Source organism: Rattus norvegicus, chromosome 8 (genome assembly GCF_021556685.1).
Source record: "Rattus norvegicus strain SHRSP/BbbUtx chromosome 8, alternate assembly SHRSP_T2T, whole genome shotgun sequence".
In the NCBI taxonomy this organism is placed as follows: Eukaryota; Metazoa; Chordata; class Mammalia; order Rodentia; family Muridae; genus Rattus; species Rattus norvegicus.
The window spans coordinates 86,198,058-86,205,439 of record NC_141541.1 but is presented as its reverse complement, the minus strand read 5'-3'; the positions used below and the strand labels follow the sequence as shown (position 1 = coordinate 86,205,439).

The 7,382-nt window shown below is 43.8% G+C and overlaps 1 long non-coding RNA gene across 4 annotated transcripts in view; it reads left to right on the top strand.

Annotated features, from left to right (window-relative positions):
- Positions 1 to 4,813: 4,813 nt before the first annotated feature.
- The window catches only part of LOC108351748 (uncharacterized), a 31,042-nt gene continuing 28,473 nt past the window's right edge, over positions 4,814 to 7,382 (top strand). For all 4 annotated transcript variants that reach the window (XR_015627899.1, XR_015627897.1, XR_015627896.1 and 1 more), the window contains exon 1: positions 4,814 to 5,012. This is a non-coding gene — a long non-coding RNA (uncharacterized LOC108351748). The remainder of the gene's footprint in view (positions 5,013 to 7,382) is intronic.

Genomic DNA, 7,382 nt, shown 5'->3' with positions numbered 1-7,382 from the left:
AGCTTCTTTCCTCCCATTTCTGCATTTCCCTCTACCCTTCTTTCTCCTCTTCTCTCTCCTTGTTTCTCTCTTTCTTCCTTTTTCCTTCTTTCTTTCTCCAAGACCAGGTCTTCCTATGTAACTCACAGCTAACACAGAACTTACTATGTCGCCCAGGATACCCATGAACTTAGCCTCTTGCCTTAGTCACCTAAGCACTGGAATGAAAGGCACAGGCCACCACGCCTGGCTTGGTCTTACCTGTTTGGATTCCACTCATGGATCCTTAGCACAGAGTGTGGGAGAAGCTAACTAGGGCAGTTTATTTAATGGTTCACATTGGAGTCATTCTTCTACCTTTGGTTTTGAGATGAGGTCTTACTATGTTGCCCAGGCTAATCATGAAACCCTAGACTCACTTCCATCTCCAGAACACCTTGGTTTACCTTTGTATTCCAGTAAGCCTCACTATCTTGATGCAGGCAAAGGGCCAAAGCATTCAACCCTGTTCTCCATATACTGAAAAACCCACCACCAGGCCACTGCAATGGCTTAAGCAGGCAAAACCCCTATGTGAGCTCAGTCTCCTGGACCTAGGATGAAAAGGGCAGGACGGCAGGGCTCACACGTACAACTCCAGCATTCCTATGGCCAGCTGGGAGGTAGAGGCACGGAGCCCAGCCAGAAGCTCACAGGCCAGCTTGCAGTGGCCCCAGTGTGTGGCTCCTCCCAGATGTGCGCTTTCAGGAGCAGGGTGGCACAGTGAAGAAGCAATAAGAAGAATTCTCACCTCATTCAGGCTGTGGGAAACCGAGGCCAAGTCCGGGATGGAGGACACTTTAGAAATTATTCCTGTGGAGAAGGAGAAAAGGAGCAGTTCCATTCACATTTACGTACTGCAGTAGCCAAGTGTGCTCTAAGACTATTACTTACTGTCCAACTCTTCTTTCAACTATATGTACTTCTTTTTATTGTACTTTTATTAAATCATAATTTCATTTGATTTTTAAATTATAATTTTTATTAAATTATAAATGTACAATAGCTTAACTCTACACACACACTTACATTTTTTAAAGGAAAACCATTACATCTTATTATACCATGATCCGAACTTTGGAAAAATATTATTAGAAAGGTTTCACACACTGAGGGGTGGTGGTACACCAGCTTTAACTCCAGGACTTAGGAGGCAGAGGCAGTCAGATCTCTAAGTTCGGGGCCAGCCTGGTTGACAGAGGGAGTTACAGGACAGCCAGGGCTATACAGAGAAAAAAGTGAGTGGCTTGTGAATTGAGACCACGGGAGAAAGTCTGAGAATCTGCCATGAACAGTAGGCAAAGTAGACTATGTGGTTAGAGCGGCCCTGCGAACAGAGGATCACCATGGTTTGGTTTTGTAAATTTGGCCACCATCCACAGCTGAAGCTGACACTGATTGGGGTGCAAATCTCTTTCATTTGAGGGGAGCGGTACTGGGCCACAGCATCGCCATAGAGGAATCTTGAAAACCCAGAGCCCACATGACTTCAAAGAAGCCGTCTGTGCAGCTGAAGAAGATCACTACGTATTACTCTGAAGAACATGGAAAAATGATATCGTCAAAATAATATTTTTAAAAATTACTGATAGGCAGTAGGAAGGGGGCATAAGCCATTGTCCTATGGGGAAGAACTGAGTCACAAAAATATCACATTATCAGTGGCTACATTGCAGAAGGGAAAAAGGCAAGAAGTACAGAAATCCAAAGAGTCAGGAATGGGAGAAGAGGGAACTTTGGCTTGGTGGAATCTCATGGTGGCGGTAGATATTTTGGACCAGGACCAGGAAGCCACTTTATTGGGGGTGGGGGTATGGAAGTGGATGTGGATTTGCGGGTGGCTACCCTGGTACATAGCCCTGGTTATGGAGGAGGAGAACTGTGATGGAAACCTGGCTATGCCCAGCAGGATTGGGGCAAGGGAGACAATTACGGCGACTGCAGAGAAGATGACAAAAGTATAAAATATAATGACTTTGGAAATTATCCTCACACTCTTTTAGCCACAGCACAATGAAGAGGGAAACTTTGGAACATGGAGGAATCATATATTTCAGGAAGCTATGGTCCCGAGGGAGCAGAGGAAGTGGGGACTATGGAGGCAGGATTCGATGCCGAGTTTCTTCTTACTTGCTGTGGGATTCAGGATATAAATCAGATAGGACGAGTGCCCAGAGGAACTGAGCAGCTTAATGTTATCAAACTGTGTTCAGAAGATTCTTATCTGTTGACCACAAATGTGGAGTGATACAGCCAGACACCAGAGCACATGCAGAGAGCCATTCTGTGAATAGACTGGAGTATTTAATGACATTACCTTATTGTATAGATAGGATTGCGCGTGCGCGCGCGCGCGCACACACACACACACACACACACACACACACACACACACACACCCTTTCCAGTTTCTTACCTTGTTAATTGTTTCTAGTGGTCTTTGTAAGGATGTACAGGTATTCTTTCTTTGATAGTGTTAAATTTGTAAGTTTCAGCTGATGTGTGAAACCTTTTTTCAACTTCCTTTTCTTTTTTTCCCTTTGGTTTTTCAAGACAGGTTTTCTCTGTATAGCCCTGGCTGTCCTGTAACTCCCTCTGTCAACCAGGCTGGCCCCGAACTTAGAGATCTGACTGCCTCTGCCTCCTAAGTCCTGGAGTTAAAGCTGGTATACCACCACCCCTCAGTGTGTGAAACCTTTCTAATAATATTTTTCCAAAGTTCGGATCATGGTATAATGGTATAATAAGATGTAATGGTTTTCCTTTAAAAATGTGTGTGTGTAGAGTTGAGCTATTGTATATTTATAATTTAATAAAAATTATAATTTAAAAATCAAATGAAATTATGATTTAATAAAAGTACAATAAAAAGAAGTACATATAGTTGAAAGAAGAGTTGGACAGTAAATAATAGTCTTAGAGCACACTTGGCTACTGCAGTGCGTAAACCTGGCTACTAAGTTACCTACCACTTAGACCATTAACAGTATGTAATTGTAAATGCTATTCCTCACAGTAACACAGACAGGAGTTACTTGAGCACAGTGTAGAATTTATTTTACAAGGTAGGTCTGGAGGAGGGCAGTCAAGAGCCCGCCTTTAAACAGGCTCATGGGTAATGCTGATACTGCCAGTCCAAGGGCCATATTCAGCTAACAGCAAGGCTTTAGAACTCTTGAACAATGGCCTTACTGGAAAGGCATGGAATCTGGATGCAGTGGCATCCGTCTGTTAACCTCAGCTAACAGGGGGCTGAGGTAGGAAGGTGCAGAGTTTGAGGCTGTCCTGGGAATCATAGCCAAAGGCTGATGGGAGAAGAGAGGAGAGAGAGGGAGAAGAGAGAGACAAGGAGAGACACCGAGTGACACACGCACACACACACACACACACACACACACACACACACACAGAGATACACACAGATAGACAGAGGCAGAGAGATACAGACAAAGAGAGACACACCCAGAAAGAGACACAGAGACATGGAGAGATGCAAAGAGAGACAGAGAGACATATAAATAGGCAAACAGAGAGTGATAGACAAAGAGACAACACATAGAGATAGAGACAGACAGTGAGAAAGAGAGACAGACAGGAAGACAGAGAGAGAGAGAGAGAGAGAGAGAGAGAGAGAGAGAGAGAGAGAGAGAGAGAGAGAGAGAGGAGATCTCGAGAAGTCAGAAAACAAGAAAACTTGGTTTTATATGCAATGTTCCTCCCAGGCTCCTGCATTTTAACATCTGCTTCCCATCTGGTGGCACTGTTTTGAGAGGTTCTGGAAACTTTTCCAAGTTGGACTGAGCTGGTGCAGGCCCCTTCTTCCTCCCTCTCTGATATTTGTCTACAATATGAACGACTGTCTTCTGCCACACGTCCCCCCCCACCCCCCGTGATGTTCTACTCAAATGTGTGGAGCCATGGGGTAAACATGGGAACCATTAGCTGAGGGGGGGACCTTTCTCACCCTTGTTTCTGTCACATATCTCATCACCATTTCTTTCTGACCCGGAGATATTCTCTATAATACAGCAGAATCAGGAGAGCCCACTGCACATTTCCCTTGGTGGGTGTTTTGAACAGCAAGTAGTAAAAAAATCACTCAGTATGTCACACAGCTAGCACGATGGGAGGACAATGACCAGGCTTGGGCTGGAGTTCTGGTGAGCAGTAACTTGGAACCAGAGTCAGACCTAAGCCTCAGGACATAAGGACCCTGAAATTCTGACACAGAATTTCCCATGACTGTGGACTTAAAAAGGTCAAGTCAGTTTTCCTGAAATATCAACAAGGGTTGGAGAACTAACCTGACTTGTGCACTACATACAAGCATTAACGTCTTTGTCTTCAGGAAGAGCAGCTTAAAGATGGGCCACAAGAGACAAGAAACACTCTTTCTCCTAATGAACGGTATGCAGAATCTTCGCCTGAAAGAATTTCTGTTAGGGACAGCTCACTCATCTCAAAGAACGGGGTGAAGAGAAGAATTTTCAGATAATAGACCTGAATCATTCCCATGGTCAAGGGGAGAGAGAAGGATATGCCTTATTATTTCAAACACATAACTTTCTAGCAAACAATACACAATTTGAAAGTCTGTCAAAGGCCTTTGAAAGTCCACGAAACACAAACGTTAGTGCAAGCCGTAGCTGTCTCTGTGACTCTTCGACCTCTGAAGCACCCGCCGTGCTTGGGCCATGCTCAGCGATGCTAAGAGGCTCTTGATAGTAAGTGGAGCTTGCCTGTCACATGCTCTGCTGGGACGTTTCAAAGGCAGCAGCACTGTTTTGTCCGTGCCATGTTTGTAAATGTGGAAGTAACATATCTCAGGCTCTTCTGAAAGTGCACAGTTCTCAGAAGACAGAATACGATTCTCTAGTGACCGCAGGAACGCACAGTAAATGAACGTTGCCCCGAGTTATCAAATAACAGAAAGAAAACCTCCTGAAGAAAGCTGGACTCTCGTCTGGTATGGTACGACTGAAGACTCAGCCTCGGTAAAGTCTAGAAGCCTGTGGTTTAGAGAGCTTAGCTTGCTTTTCTGGCTTGCCAGCGCTCGGCTCAAAGATATAAGTCATTGCCTCATTAAGATTGTGTAAATTTGTCTTTTGACAATTTTTGAAAAATGTATTAACAAATTTCCCATCAATCTTCTGCTTTCAGCTACAAATCACTGAAGACACTTCAGAATTAAACTATGACATAGATCAAAATGTACCTAATAGATACCTACGGAATAGTCCATCCAACAGAAATAAGAATACATATTTTTTTAGGCAGTCGATGTTACCTACTCCCATAGTTATGGTCAGAATACCGCAGGTTCTTGGCATTCCCTGCTCAAAGATAATAAACCACCTCTGAGGTTCTGAAACAAGTCTTCACACACACACACACTCACACACACACACACACACGTATGTACATACACGCAGAGACATGCACACATACAAGCACACACATTAGCTCTTATAGATTATAAGATCTCAGTGTAAAAAAAGTTAGGAATCAATAGCAGGAAAACTGTAGAAACCACACAAACACTTAGACATTAAACAATATACCACTTTTGAGTGATCCGAGTCATTGAAAAAAAAATCCGGGAGAAAATTTCAGAGTTCCTGGAATCCGGTGAAAATGAAACCAGAGCTTTTGGGACACAGCGGATACAGTTTTCAGAGGAAAGTTTTGACTTGGACTGCTGCCATTAAAAACTCGGAAAGGTCTCAGATAACCCGATGACGTAGTTAGGTTTGAGAAAAACAAGAGCAGTTCAAACCCCAAAGCAGAAGATGGCGAGAAATAATATATAAATCAGAGGCAAAATTAATGAACTGGAGACTGAAAAATAATAGGACATAGGACTGATCAAACGAAGAGTTGGTTCTTTGAAAAGATAGGCAAGATCGGCAAACCCTGGTCATTTAAACCAAAAGTAAGAAAGAGAAGGCCCGAATTAATAAACTTAGAGATGAAAAAGGGCAGGTCACATAACACTCCAACAACCACCCCATGTAACTGGGATTCAAAGTGTCAACGGGAAAGGCTAGCTTGTAGCCCACAGGGCTCCTACAATTATGGTCAAAGTAGTCCAGGATCTCAGGTTTCCTGCTCAGAGACAGGACCTGGGTGGCCCCATACTTTCAAAGAATGAAGCCTAGTACAGATATGTACAGCCCAGTAAGGGGTCAAAGGTAGCTTTTTAAAAATAAGAATATTGAAGGAGACGGTTTCAGCTGTCTCAGGCTTTAATGTGCGTGCACAAGCTTTACCTGGCCTTTTAAATATAAATTTCCTCGGGCCTATGTTCTCATTCGTACTCATGTCTGGCCCTGCCTCAGTCTGAGAAGAACTAACCAGGAGGATTGGATTGGGTCTCTCCTAGTTTATGTACATGGGGGCAGGAAATGCTTTGAGTGAAGGGCTGACAGAAGGAAGAAGCATTCCATGTAAGTAAGATGTCATATTTAAAATGAAGCAGACCAACCCACCCTACACAAACCATATTCGCATTTGTGTAATGGCAGCCCCATGAAAATTTCATTTTGGAAACCTGAATTATATGGGTCACGGTCAATTCAGCAATGCCACCTGTGTGTCACCAGAACTGTGAGAGCCATTCCAAGGCCCAAAACGGAATGGCTGAATAAGCAGTGAGGTCAGCAGCTATGTGTGGTGTGAGGAGAGAGCACTCCATGACACTCAACTATTATTGGACATTCAGAACGCTAGCAAGCCAGGCCCACAGCAGAAGGGGGTCAGAGCCAGAGCAGTCAGTAGCAGCAGTAGCAGAAGTTATGTTAGCTGGAAGCACACAGCTCCTGGTGAAGCAGATAAACCTCCAGCAAGAGGATTTTGCATGTTGAGAGCATTTATTCTTCCAAAAATAAAAACCGGGGCCTGTCAGATGGCTCTATAGGTGCTTGTCACCAATCCTAATGACCTAAGTTTGAACCCCACTCCCATGTGGTGAAAGGAGAGAACTGACTCCTACAGGTTCTCTTCTGACCTCTGTGTGTGCACCATGGCAAACTTATATGTTCTCTCTCTCTCTCTCTCTCTCTCTCTCTCTCTCTCTCTCTCTCCAAAACAAATAAGTAAAATAAATGAAGGATAAAATCAGCTAATTATTCGTTGTGACAACTGTACTGAATAAACTGAAGAATTTAAAAATAATAACTTCAACCTTCCCATCAAGTTAGATCCTGCCCGTCCTTCACCAGGGTCTACCAGGGTGAGTCACCCTGGTACCTCCCTACACGAATTCTCCTGTGATGTCAGCACCATGGGAGACTAAGACAAGAGGATGGGCAAGTTCTAGGCCAGTTCTACAAAGTGAGATCTTGTCTCAGAAATGAACAAGGAAA